General features: G+C 43.4%; 1 pseudogene; it reads left to right on the top strand.

The window, feature by feature from the left end:
- Positions 1-8,665: 8,665 nt before the first annotated feature.
- On the top strand, positions 8,666-13,870 carry LOC143721281 (uncharacterized; annotated as a pseudogene).
- Positions 13,871-14,556: the final 686 nt, after the last annotated feature.

Below are 14,556 nucleotides of genomic sequence, written 5' to 3'. Positions count from 1 at the left end.
GAATGAGAGGAAGCTGCTGCCATGAGGCCCAGCAGAATGAGAGGAAGCTGCTGCCATGAAGCCCAGCAGAATGAGATTAGGCTGCTGCCTTGAGGCCCAGAGGAATGAGAGGAAGCTGCTGCCATGAGGTCCAGTAGAATGAGAGGAAGCTGCTGCCATGAGGCCCAGCAGAATGAGATGAGGCTGCTGCCATGAGGCCCAGAAGAATGAGAGGAAGCTGCTGCCTTAATGCCCAGCAGAATGAGATGAAGCTGCTGCCATGAGGCCCAGCAGAATGAGATGAAGCTGCTGCCATGAGGCCCAGCAGAATGAGAGGAAGCTGCTGCCATGAGGCCCAGCAGAATGAGAGGAAGCTGCTGCCATGTGGCCCAGCAGAATGAGAGAAAGCTGCTGCCATGAGGCCCAGTAGAATGAGATGAGGCTGCTGCCATGAGGCCCAGAATAATGAGAGGAAGCTGCTGCCATGATGCCCGGCAGAATGAGATGAAGCTGCTGCCATGAGGCCCAGAAGAATGAGAGGAAGCTGCTGCCATGATGCCCAGCAGAATGAGATGAAGCTTCTGCCATGAGGCCCAGCAGAATGAGAGGAAGCTGCTGCCTTGATGCCCAGCAGAATGAGATGAAGCTGCTGCCATGAGGCCCAGCAGAATGAGATGAAGCTGCTGCCATGAGGCCCAGCAGAATGAGAGGAAGCTGCTGCAATGAGGCCCAGCAGAATGAGAGGAAGCTGCTGCCATGAGGCCCAGCAGAATGAGAGGAAGCTGCTGCCATGATGCCCAGCAGAATGAGATGAGGCTGCTGCCATGAGGCCCAGCAGAATGAGAGGAGGCTGCTGCCATGAGGCCCAGCAGAATGAGATGAAGCTGCTGCCATAAGGCCCAGCAGAATGAGAGGAAGCTGCTGCCATGAGGCCCAGCAGAATGAGATGAAGCTGCTGCCATGAGGCCCAGCAGAATGAGAGGAGGCTGCTGCCATGAGGCCCAGAAGAATGAGAGGAAGCTGTTGCCATGATGCCCAGCAGAATGAGAGGAAGCTGCTGCCATGAGGCCCAGCAGAATGAAAGGAAGCTGCTGCCATGAGGCCCAGCAGAATGAGAGGAAGCTGCTGCCACGAGGCCCAGCAGAATGAGAGGAAGCTGCTGCCATGAGGCCCAGCAGAATGAGATTAGGCTGCTGCCTTGAGGCCCAGAGGAATGAGAGGAAGCTGCTGCCATGAGGCCCAGCAGAATGAGATGAGGCTACCTGCCATGAGGCCCAGAAGAATGAGAGGAAGCTGCTTACATTATGCCCAGCAGAATGAGATGAAGCTGCTGCCATGAGGCCCAGCAGAATGAGATGAGGCTGCTGCCATGAGGCCCAGAAGAATGAGAGGAAGCTGCTGCCTTGATGCCCAGCAGAATGAGATGAAGCTGCTGCCATGAGGCCCAGCAGAATGAGATGAAGCTGCTGCCATGAGGCCCAGCAGAATGAGAGGAAGCTGCTGCCATGAGGCCCAGCAGAATGAGAGGAAGCTGCTGCCATGAGGCCCAGCAGAATGAGAGGAAGCTGCTGCCATGAGGCCCAGCAGAATGAGATGAGGCTGCTGCCATGAGGCCCAGAAGAATGAGAGGAAGCTGCTGCCATGATGCCCAGCAGAATGAGATGAAGCTGCTGCCATGAGGCCCAGAAGAATGAGAGGAAGCTGCTGCCATGATGCCCAGCAGAATGAGATGAAGCTGCTGCCATGAGGCCCAGCAGAATGAGATGAGGCTGCTGCCATGAGGCCCAGAAGAATGAGAGGAAGCTGCTGCCATGAGGCCCAACAGAATGAGATGAAGCTGCTGCCATGAGGCCCAGCAGAATGAGATGAAGCTGCTGCCATGAGGCCTAGCAGAATGAGTGGAAGCTGCTGCCATGAGGCCCAGCAGAATGAGAGAAGCTGCTGCCATGAGGCCCAGCAGAATGAGATGAGGCTGCTGCCGTGAGGCCCAGAAGAATGAGAGGAAGCTGCTGCCATGAGGCCCAGCAGAATGAGATGAGGCTACATAATTGTTTTTACATAATCAAATGGAAGAGATACAATGTAACTCTAAACTCAATTGTGTATTTCAGATGCTGTCACGTATCATAACCTCATCGTCTGCAGAGAGAAACTGCAACTCAGAATACACTCATAATGAAGAACGTAAAGACATCATAAAGAATTGTGAAGATATTTCACTGGAACTTGGTTTTCATTACATGTATCGTATTCAATCTCAATTGTTATTTATTAATGTATTCAGCTAACAACTTTTGTTATAGCTGTCATTTTTGCTACAATCTGCCATGTCAATAAAAAATAAAAGTACTTAATTGACACAACATGCTGGGTTTTTTAAATGTAAAACCCAAAAAGAGGCAACGAGATATAAGACCAGGCAGAAAGAGGATTAAAAAATCTACTTAATAAATTAATAATTAAAAAAAAATTGTAATATTGATTATATGAAGCTTCTAATATACTAATATTAATGAAAATAAATATTGTTGCAAAGGTTATTTATAACACCATGAAGGTCCTATACACTGTAAACCACAATGTTGTCATTAATAAAGAAATCAAGTTATCATAACTTACCATTCCTTAAAATAGAAAGTTTTGGCATCAAAAATTAAACAGGTATGTTTAATGTACTCATTTGGCAGCAAAAATCTTTGGAATTAAGATTGTAAAAATTTCAAGTTATTTAAATTATTCGCTATGTCTGTTTAATATGATTAGTGTGCCTGATATTCTGCCTTGACAACAATGCTGATTGGTCGATACACAAGGCAGTAATTATTAATAATATTTTTTATTTTTATTTTTTTACAATAGTTCCAGGGGCACTGACACTGCACAAAAACTGTCATGGAGCCATCCACATCACTTCCGCCCACTTGTTACACCAGATCCCAATCACCTGAATTCTAATCACCGGCACCTGTACATCATGATTACTATCACTATTTCAGTCTCAGTCTCCTGCACCTCTGTGTCTGGTCTCGTCTTGCGAAGCTACAGACTCATTTCATCTGTTACATCCTACCTGAAGATTCTTACCTGTTGTCATGTGTATTCCCGTGGTCATCGCTCTGAGTCTCCTGGTCTCCATCGTCCTGTGTCTCCTTAGTCTTCGTGTTCAACAGTACCCTGGTAAAAGACATTCTGTTTCTCATCAGTGAAGTTCTCTTCGTGTCAAGTTTATTCTCTTCGCACTCTGTTATTGCTCTGCACTGTTCACTCAGCATCTCGCTCTCTCTGCACATCAATAAACCTGAATATTACTTACATCTGCCTTATCTGTCTTTCTGTGAGTGTGACAGAAGACCAGACCAAACTATGCAGAGTACGAGCGCAGTTTCTACGGATCCGTTTGCGGAATTGGTGAACGCAGTTCGTCAATCGCTTCCGCAACCCAGCACTCCTTCACCTGCTGCCTCTGCCAGTCCCATGGCCCGACCAGCGACCTATAGCGGCGAGGCGGAGGATTGCAGCGGGTTTATTCTCCAGTGCACTCTTCACTTTGAGATGCAACCCCAATTGTATGCCACTGATAGAGCGCGGATTGCATTTATAATTTCCCTTCTCTCTGGTCGAGCTCTTTCGTGGGCACAAGCATTATGGCAAGCCGATGTCCCAGTAACTAAATCTTTAACAGCATTCCTTCAGCATTTCAAGGAAGTTTTTGGGCAGTCCACGTCTTCTCTAACCGTCCATGATCAGCTCTTTCGACTCAACCTAGTAACAGCCTGTTCCAATGTTCCAGCACAAGCTCTCATCGACTCCGGATCAGCGAGTAACTTCATTTCCCACAACCTCCTTCAAAGGCTCAACATCAAGAGGAAACGCTGTCCCCAAAACCTAGAGGTTCATACTATTCTGGGTAAGCCGCTGGGTCGTGGTCGTATATGTCACTTCTCCCCCACCATGACACTCCACATAGGTTGCCTACATTCCGAGGAGATTTCGTTCTTGGTGTTGGAAGGATCCACCGTGGACATCATCCTGGGACGCCCGTGGTTGCTCCAACATGAACCTCGGATAAACTGGGTTACTGGTGAGATTCTTCAGTGGGGCTCATCCTGTCATCAGTCCTGTTTAACTCCTGTGGCCAAGGTGTCTAGTTCTCCTTTCCATTCCAGTGCTACCAGTCCATCTATCGCCATTAATTCCACTACCATTGAGAGCCCAGAGTCTGACAAGAAGATGGAGATTCCTTCTGAGTATCGGGCGTTCCAGGATGTGTTCAGCAAGCGGTTGGCAACACAATTACCACCTCATCGGCCATGGGACTGTGCCATCGACCTGCTACCTGGGGCGACTCTACCCAAGGGTCGAGTCTATCCCCTGTCCATCCCGGAGCAGAAGGCCATGGAGGAGTACATCACGGAGGCACTTAGTCAGGAATTCATTCGTCCTTCTACATCCCCTGCCGCTTCAAGTTTCTTTTTTGTGGCGAATAAGGACGGAGGCTTGCGGCCCTGCATAGACTACCGGACTCTTAATTCCCAAACCATAAAGTACAGTTATCCCCTTCCTCTGGTCCCCTCAGCCCTGGAACAACTACGTGGTGCCTGCATCTTTACCAAATTGGATTTACGAAGTGCCTACAATCTAATTCGCATCCGTAAGGGCGACGAATGGAAGACTGCCTTCGTGACGCCCTCAGGGCACTATGAATACCGGGTTATGCCTTTTGGACTGTCCAATGCTCCCTCTGTTTTCCAGGGTTATATGAACGAAATCCTCCGAGAATTTCTCCAGCAGTTCGTCATAGTGTATATCGATGATATCCTGATATACTCCAAGAACCTCACAGAACATCGACACCATGTGAAGCAGATCCTCCAGCGTCTTCGAGAGCAACACCTCTATCTAAAACTAGAGAAATGTGAGTTCCATACTTCTACAGTTCACTTCCTTGGATATATCATTGATCAAAAAGGCATCCAGATGGACCAGAGGAAGGTGGACACAATCCGAACCTGGTCACAACCAACCACCATCAAAGAACTCCAGAGATTCCTAGGATTCGCCAACTTCTACCGCAGGTTTATCCATAATTACAGTCTTCTCAGTTCCCCGCTCACTTCTCTCCTCAAATCCCGGCCCAAGTCTCTGTCCTGGAATCCAGAAGCCACCACCGCCTTCTCCACTCTAAAGGAAGCCTTCATTTCCGCTCCCATCCTAACCCATCCAGATCCAGAATTGCCGTTTACCGTGGAGGTAGATGCTTCTTCCACTGGGGTGGGAGCGGTACTTTCACAGCGACAGGGGAACCCACCTTTACTCCATCCATGTGCCTTCTACTCAAAAAAGCTGTCCCCGGCGGAGCAGAACTATGACATCGGCAACAGGGAGCTCCTCGCCATCAAGCTGGCATTAGAAGTGGAGACACTGGCTGGAGGGAGCTAAGCATAAGTTTGAGGTTATCACAGACCATCGAAATTTAGAATACCTCAGAGAAGCTCGTCGCCTCAATCCACGCCAAGCCAGATGGTCCCTCTTCTTCACGATGTTCGACTTTATAGTTACTTACCGACCTGGATTTAAGAATTCCAAAGCTGATGCTCATTCGCGTCTCCATCAACCTGATCCTGAACCTTCCAAACCTGAAACCATCCTCCCTCCAGCCATAATAGTCAGTCCGATCCTCTGGGCTTTAGACGAAGATATCCGACTCGCCACCCAAGCCGAACCTGCTCCGCCGGGAGGTCCAGAAGGGTGTATCTACGTCCCCATATCTTGTCGTCTAGCCCTTCTGGACTCTGCTCACACCTCTCCGGGCTCTGGACATCCAGGTAGCCAGCGAACCCTCTCGCTCCTTCGCCAGCGCTACTGGTGGCCGTCTATGGCCCAAGACATCTCCCAATATCTCAAGGGTTGCTCAGTCTGTGCCATCGCCAACACTCCCCGTCGACTACCCGCTGGCAAACTGGTTCCATTACCTATCCCTCGTCGTCCGTGGTCCCATCTGGGAATTGACTTCATGACTGACCTTCCACCCTCGGAGTCCTATACTTGCATCTTCGTCATAATCGACAGATTCTCCAAAGCCTGCAAGTTGATTCCTCTCCGAGGGTTACCCACCGAGTTCGAAGCAGCTGAAGCCCTCTTTCAGAATGTGTTCCGTCATTTCGGTCTTCCTGAGGATATTGTATCCGATCGAGGTCCTCAATTCATCTCTCGAGTCTGGAAAGCCTTCTTCAAGCTCCTTGGAGTCTCCATCAGTTTATCCTCCGGCTATCATCCTCAAACTAACGGCCAGACTGAGCATAAGATCCAAGAGATCGGGAGGTACTTGAGGTCATACTGCCACCAGAACCAGAACAGCTGGAGCCGGTTCCTTCCCTGGGCGGATTATGCCCAAAATTCACTCCGTCAATCAACCACAGGACTCACGTCATTCCAATGCATCCTAGGATACCAGCCTCCCCTGTTCCCTTGGTCTGGGGAACCGTCTGAGGTTCCAGCTGTTAATCACTGGTTCGAGCAGAGCGAGAGGGTGTGGGACTCAGCTCACATCCATTTACAACAGGCAGTGCGAAGACATACCACCCAAGCCAACGCCAGAAGATCTGAGACCCCCCGATTCCAACCAGGACAAAAGGTATGGCTGTCTACCAGAGATATCCGTCTCCGCCTGCCCTGTCGTAAGCTGAGTCCCCGCTACATAGGTCCTTTTACAATCCAGAGGCAGCTCAACGATGTCACATACCGGCTCAATCTACCAGCACAGTACCGTATCTCTCCATCTTTTCACGTTTCTTTGTTAAAACCCTACTCTGAACCCTTGTCTCCTCCCCTTGCAGAACCCGATGTACCTCCTCCTCCAGAAGTCGCAACTGATGAGCTCATCTACAGAGTCCAAGCCATCATCAACTCACGATAACGGGGCAATCGTCTGGAGTACCTAGTAGACTGGGAGGGGTATGGCCCAGAAGAGCGTTCATGGGTAGCTCGTGACGACATCCTTGACCCCTCCTTGCTAACCCAGTTTCACCAGGAACATCCCACTCGTCCTGCACCCAGAGGTCGTGGTCGTCCCCGTCGTCGTGGGTTCCGGTCTTCAGGAGCCGACCGTGGAAGAGGGGGTACTGTCACGTAGCCATCCACATCATTTCCGCCCACTTGTTACACCAGATCCCAATCACCTGAATTCTAATCACCGGCACCTGTACATCATGATTACTATCACTATTTCAGTCTCAGTCTCCTGCACCTCTGTGTCTGGTCTCGTCTTGCGAAGCTACAGACTCATTTCATCTGTTACATCCTACCTGAAGATTCTTACCTGTTGTCCTGTGTATTCCCGTGGTCATCGCTCTGAGTCTCCTGGTCTCCATCGTCCTGTGTCTCCTTAGTCTTCGTGTTCAACAGTACCCTGGTAAAAGACATTCTGTTTCTCATCAGTGAAGTTCTCTTCGTGTCAAGTTTATTCTCTTCGCACTCTGTTATTGCTCTGCACTGTTCACTCAGCATCTCGCTCTCTCTGCACATCAATAAACCTGAATATTACTTACATCTGCCTTATCTGTCTTTCTGTGAGTGTGACAAAAACAGTATTTTCGGAGTTAAATCTGACATTGGACATTTCAGTGAAACTTATTGTGTCACCAGAACAGGTGTGCCGAATTGTGACCCCCGGCAAGTTATTACCCCCCTAGTATTGGCCGGTTTAGGATTACTTGTGGGGGAGGGGTTCAAATATTTTGAGGGTCCTTTATTCTGTCCTTTATTTTACAGTAAAGAACCACAATTGTCTCTTATTTTCCTTGTTGGCAACCCTAAAAGTGAATCACCCAATAAAGATCTAATAAATGTAGTGATCTTTAAGATCACTAAATTCGAGGCTTCTGGTCATTCCTAAGATATCTAAGTCCACTAAAGGAGGGAGGACGTTCTCACATTTAGCTCCTAAACTCTGGAATAGCCTTCCTGATATTGTTCGAGGCTCAGACTCGCTGTCCCAGTTTAAAACTAGATAAAAGACGCATCTATTTAGCCAAGCATTCACATAATGCTTACCTTTTATACCACTGTTGAATCAGATCGAATGCATTCATTTTATGAACCGCAGCTATGCTTATTATCTCCCATCTGCTCCTATGCTGTTATCTTGGGACGCTAGTCCCGAGGTAAATAGCGTTCGTCAGCTCCAGTCTGTATTCAGCCTCTCACGGAGACTTCAGATCCCCCAACACCTGCGATGAGATGACTAAACGCCTGTGAAGAGACGACTCGACGCCTGTGAGGAGACGACTCAATGCCGGCGATATGTTATGCCCTAAATTACTACATGATTAACTAACTGTATTTTTTCTATGTACATTTCTGAAATGCACTTTCGGTAAAGCTGCTTTGAAACAATATGTATTGTTAAAAAAGCGCTATACAAATAAATTTGAATTGAAATGTGATCCACTAATTATTAAATACCAAATGAAAATCATAAGGAACAATGTTAAGTGTCTGTACAGTTTGTCTTTATTAATTGGTAAAGCTAGTTTTTTAGGCCATTATCTATCACTCTCCTTGACTCTCTTACCAGTGTGCTGACTATTGAACTAGGAACCTAATTTAGTCGCACTTAGAGGTTTAGTTTGGATTCATTTTTCTTGCTGTTAATTATTCTCATCTTTAACATGACAGATTGTCCAAACACACAGAAAAACTCCTGTTGAAGCGACTGAGATCCATGTGACACACTATTATAACGATGGCGTTCATTAAAGAGGAGAGTGAAGTATATAAAGATTGAAGAAACATTCAGAGTGAAACAAGAACATACTGAGGAACAAACAGGTTAGTTTAATTCTCAAAGCGGAATAAACTAAACTCAGAACCCGTCTTGTAAACTCAACTTTGTTTCCAGCGAGACTGGTTGAAAACACCTGCGTATTGCACACCTGGAAGTATTAACTTAAACAAGGAAATAAGATTGAAACACATTAGTGTGGCTATGGGAGAGACATCTATAAAATGTATTGTGAAAATGCAATGATTGCTGTTTTTATGTTTTTCACCTTTTTGTGCGATGCACATAAGCTATCAACATTTACATTTAGGAACGTATCTATAATAAATAATTAAATACATAATCAATACATCATAAGTGTCTGTATTTACCTTATTTTTAACGTAAGAGCAGGCACAGCCATTTGTAACTGTATCAAGCCTTCTGGTCTCAACCACAGCTGGTCTATAGTCATTGTGTCCAGAGCTGGTCCGAGCCTTTTGGGGGCCCTAAGCAGAATTTGATTTGCACTACGCAAAGTCACCTGTGCTTGACGATTATTGACACAAATGTCACGCAATAATGATACATTATAAATGAATACAGTGAGGTTATGTATTAATACAAAATAAATACTTAATACTAAGTATTAATACTAAATACTAAAAAATAGATGCCTACTTAAATAAAAAAGTTACTCTTTTACTAACTCTTTGAAACTTCTCAAAACATATAAAATAAATTATTTCCTAAAATAATGACAAAACTGAGAAATCAGAAACATAATAAGAGCAAGGGTTCAACAATGACAATTATTGTTGAAAACTGTAAACATATTATTATTTCTCAACTGTCTCAATACAGTGCAACTTTCCTCAAAATCTTTTTCCGAAAATCCGACAAAGTCTGTTACTACTGTATAATACCGTTAATGATGTACTAGCGCTCGTTGTATGTGTGTATGCAATCTCTGTTTTTCCCCTCGGGGCTTGCCGTACATAGGAATGGGTTGTGCGCACTTGGTACTGGAGTGTCGCGGGTTTATGAGTTAGTGATCTGATGTGTGGTATAATAATGTGTTCAAACTGCTATGTTTATTATTTATTCAAACTGCTACCCTTACACCTAGAAGGTTAAGTTCCCCTGCGGCTATTTTTTCCAACTTAAACCGATACCGTGACTATGCGCAGTTGTGCACGAATTGTCTATGCACTGGCGAGGTGTCTAGATTATGCGCATGACTTAAACGCTGGCAGACACAGCAGCAGTTGTTGGCAGGTATATTGATCATGAAATCAGAATTTTCTTGTCTTGAATTATTCATTCATTCATTCATATTCATTCATTTCTGTCACTTGTTTAAGTCATGTAAAAAAAAAATTAAACTCGATTGGGGGGCCCCCTGGATTGGTGGTTTGTGAGCTGAGTTCTGATTTGGGGGTGGGGTTTGGGGGGGTTAGTGTGTGGATGAGGAGGAGGGAGGGTCTAGCTAGCCTCAGTTTTGTTTGACAATACTTCGAACGTCAACAAGAAGTGACGTCACCCGACATCACTTAGAGGACCTTTAAGAAACAAACATATTTAAACTTTTGAACTGGATCATTTGTGTAAATTCCCTTACAATTTTGTCTTTGAGGACTATAGGTGAACATCTGTAATGTGAAGTATCTTATTCAGGGCAGGACTAAATAAATAAAAATACATTTTTATGATGTCTATTGTAAAAATAGGCAGGTGTATGTAATCTAAGGATCTCAATTGTATAATTTGGTCTGTATTGTTGCAGTATTATTATATTTCCATGCACTGTATACAGACATGAATAATCAACAATGAAATGTATTGGTGATTATTTTCATTATCAAAAATGATATATATTTTTTGTTTATATTAACAGTTACTTGATGTAGCCCTAATATCTATAATAATTGTTGCAAACTGCTGTGCATTTGGTCATGTTGTGAGGAAATGTAAAACCAAATGTCATTAGCATAGCGTGAAATTTAATGATAATGTTCATATAATAATCATACTTTTGTTTTTTGAGATGTCTCATCGTTTACAGAAGGAATGTGGTAAAGATCAGACAGATGATACCTAAACCATGCTATTGTTTGTCAACAAATGCCAGCATAATTCTCAAGCTGTTCAAAAGAATGCTGTGGTCTATGTTGTTGAAAGATCCAATAGCATGTTGTTGGTTTTGATGGTAAACTGGGGTTAACTTGTCTTTTTTTTGCTTTAGACCTGATGACACTGAAAGAGGAGAGACAAGAACTGAATGAAATAGAAGAGAAAGATCAATATGACAAGCATGACGTCACAAATAGAGAAAAATCCATACAGACTAAAACGAGTTTCTCACGAAAAAGAGCTCAGAAGACAGGAACTGGAAGCTTTTTCACCTGCTTTCAGTGTGGAAAGAGTTTCAAACAAAATGACAGCCTTCGAGCCCACATGGGAATTCACAATGAAGAGAAGCTTTTCACCTACCAACAGTGTGGAAAGAGTTTCAATCAAAAATATGACCTTGGACTCCACATGAGAATTCACAATGGAGAGAAGCCTTACAAATGCGAACAGTGTGAAAAAAGTTTTATTCACAAAGGAAGCCTTAATTCCCACATGAGAACCCACATTAGAGAGAAGCCTTTCGCATGGGACCAGTGTGGAAAGAATTTTTCACAGAAGCACGTCCTTAATTCCCACATGAGAACCCACACTAGTGAGAAGCCTTTCGCATGTGGTCAGTGTGGAAAGGGTTTCAAACTTAAAGTAAGCCTTAAAAACCACATGAGGATGCACTCAGGGGACAACCGTTTTACATGTAATGCGTGTGAAAAGTGTTTATGCAATAAAGATAGCCTCACGAGTCACATGATACTTCACACTGGAGAGAAGCCTTACAAATCCAAAGAGTGCGGCAAAAGTTTCACACATAAAGCATTCCTTGTTTCGCACATGAGAAGACACACTGGAGAAAGCCCGTTCACCTGCGGAAAGTGTGGGAAGAGCTTTGCACGAAAAGGAATTCTTCATTTTCACATGAGAATTCACACTGGAGAAACACAATTCACATGTGATCAGTGTGGGAAGAGTTTCAATCATAAATCATCCCTTCATTCACACATGATAGTTCACACTGGCGAAACACCATTCACGTGTGATCAGTGTGGAAAGAGTTTCAATAATAAATCAACCCTTAATGCACACATGAGAGTTTACACTGGAGAGAAGCCTTACACCTGTGAACTGTGTGGGAAGGGCTTTACACAAAAAGGAAATCTTAAGAATCACATGACAATTCACACAGGAGAGAAGCCATTTGTATGTGCTGAGGCACTGTGGCATTAATTTACATATGAAGATTCACTTCCCAGACAAGAAACGCCTTGACAAGCAGACATGGGCAGTATTTAAATTAAATGTATTTTAAATACGTATTTAATTACTTTAGTGTATTTTGTAATTTGTATTTTGCAGGTGTGGAAAAAATAAAATGTAGTTTGTAACAAAATATTTTTAGGGAGTGTATTTAGAGTATTTCAAATACTTAAGAAAAATCACCATAGTAAATGATTTTGCCATATTTTCGGTCTGATGTTGGCAATGGCAATGTCCAGGTTAGATGCACGAAAATCACGTGACACCCTGTAGACCGGGCTCCCTCCATGAAGTGAGAGTTTTGAACTCTTAAAAACAGCATTAAGTGTTTTGTGAAAAATATACAGTCTACACACACACATATTGCACACTGAATGGCATTATAGAGAAAATAATTTTGCCTTATCAATGAGATCAATGCACTGTGTTGTCATTCATAAAAGGACATCATACTGTAGGCCCTACCTATTATGAAACAGCGCGTCTGTCGGAACTCCACTGAAATCTCCATGCTAAGCAAGCGTTCACAATATAACATCCATCTGCAGTTTTTACACATTTTTAAACGTATTACATATGAGAAATATTGATATTGATTTTGTATAAAATCATCATCAATCCTATTGTTTTTCAGTAATTGCGCACGCAGTGCGATACTACAATGGAAAAGGCATACGCGGTCAGGGCAGTTAGAGTCTCGTGTGTAAAACAAACCCACAGATATTATGATTAATATGATTAATCATATATATTATGATTAAAATGGAATTTTGATTTTGTTACACAAATTCTCTGTCTGTTATTTTTACACAAAAATTGCTGCAAAAGATGCTTTCCAACAGGTTTTATCGTAGTTTTTGTCCAACTCCATTGACTTGTATTGGATGTTCTGTGAGGTACGTTATTACTCCACCAACTAACACAGAAACCGAAAATTCTCGGGACAGCAGCATTTGTCCAAATTTCAATCTTAACCGTTCTATTTCATCAGAAACGATCTTAAAACAGAGCTTTAAGTGTAAAATACCGAACTTGTCCTTTAAGGCACGAGTAGAGTAACGGTGATAATATGGCTACGTAGCCTATATCAAAAACGTTTTGCTATTAAGGGCAGCCTACCACACCATTGATGTGAACTTAGCTATACATGCCATCTACGTCAGAGGGAGCTATTTCAGGCCCTGTAGAGATTTAGTGAAATGCCCATACTTTTTTATTTTGCTACTTCGCCTTTGAATTTACACATTTCTCATATTTGTGTTATTGCTACTATTTGTGTTATTGACCTTTCAGTAATAAAAAAAAAGACAAGATTATTGTGGGAGTATTTTTGTATTTTCAAAATACTAATTACTTGTATTTTATTTAAATACATTTTTCACATCAGTATTTTATTTTGTTACATTTCATGAGCCAGTATTTGTATTTTGTAACAAAATAGTTTTTGATGTATGTGTTCCCACCTCTGTTGACAAGCACATAATGATTCACACTGGTTAGAAGAGCCAGCAGTGTGGACAGACTTTCAGATACCTTCAGGTTCACATGAGACGTCACACTGAAGAGAAGCTTTTCACATGCTCTCACTGTGGAAAGAGTTTCGATCAGAACACAAGCCCTTCAGGTTCACATGAGAATTCACACTGGAGAGAAACCTTTACATGTGTTCAGTGCAAGAAAAGTTTCACATATCGAGGAGCCCTGAAGCGCAGGGGCGTAGCACAAGATCCCGGACCCTATGTATAGGCAGTCCTGATGGGCCCCTATGTTCCAAATAAAATATATTCCAGACTTTTCAAGGGCCCTCTCTCCCCTTGGGGCCCTGGTAATCAGTACTGGTTTTACCCCCAGTCCGACGCCCCTGCTGAAGCGTCATTTGCTAGCTCATTCTAGAAAGAAATTGCAGGGCTCTGAATGTAACAAAAAGTCTACAAAAGTCTGAAATCCACAAAAAAGAGCAACTTCAAAAATCACCTGCACATCCACTCTGAAGAAAGGCAATCTGAATGTTGTAAGTGTAATCAAATTTTGTATTTGCCATCACACTAAAAGATACATCTGAAAAGTCATGCAGATGTCAGACGTTATTTTTGTTCTCTGTGTGGAAAAAGATTTAAATGGCTTGGTCATTTAAAATGGCACCAGAAAACACGTATCTGTGTGAAACTAAGGCTACATTCATGTAACAGGTGAATGAATGAGGGACAGATGTACATTCATGACCATTTGCTTGCATTCTTCATCTCTTTATAATTTTGCCTTGAGACTTTTTTTTGTCATGTATACATGAACTCCTGTGGCTACATCTCATCTGCTTTAATATAGTTTAGTGTCTCTGAAACTTTTATTATTATTTTCATTGTGAATATTTTTCTTTTCATAATACAACGATGAGCTCACAATGAACAAAAACTCGTTGAAAATGAATTGCA

The sequence above is a fragment of the Siphateles boraxobius genome, unplaced genomic scaffold (genome assembly GCF_051911475.1).
Source record: "Siphateles boraxobius isolate OS27281-9 unplaced genomic scaffold, OSU_SipBor_1 65, whole genome shotgun sequence".
Classification (NCBI taxonomy): Eukaryota; Metazoa; Chordata; class Actinopteri; order Cypriniformes; family Leuciscidae; genus Siphateles; species Siphateles boraxobius.
The sequence above is the reverse complement of the archived record's forward strand: the minus strand, read 5'-3'. Positions and strand labels throughout refer to the sequence as shown.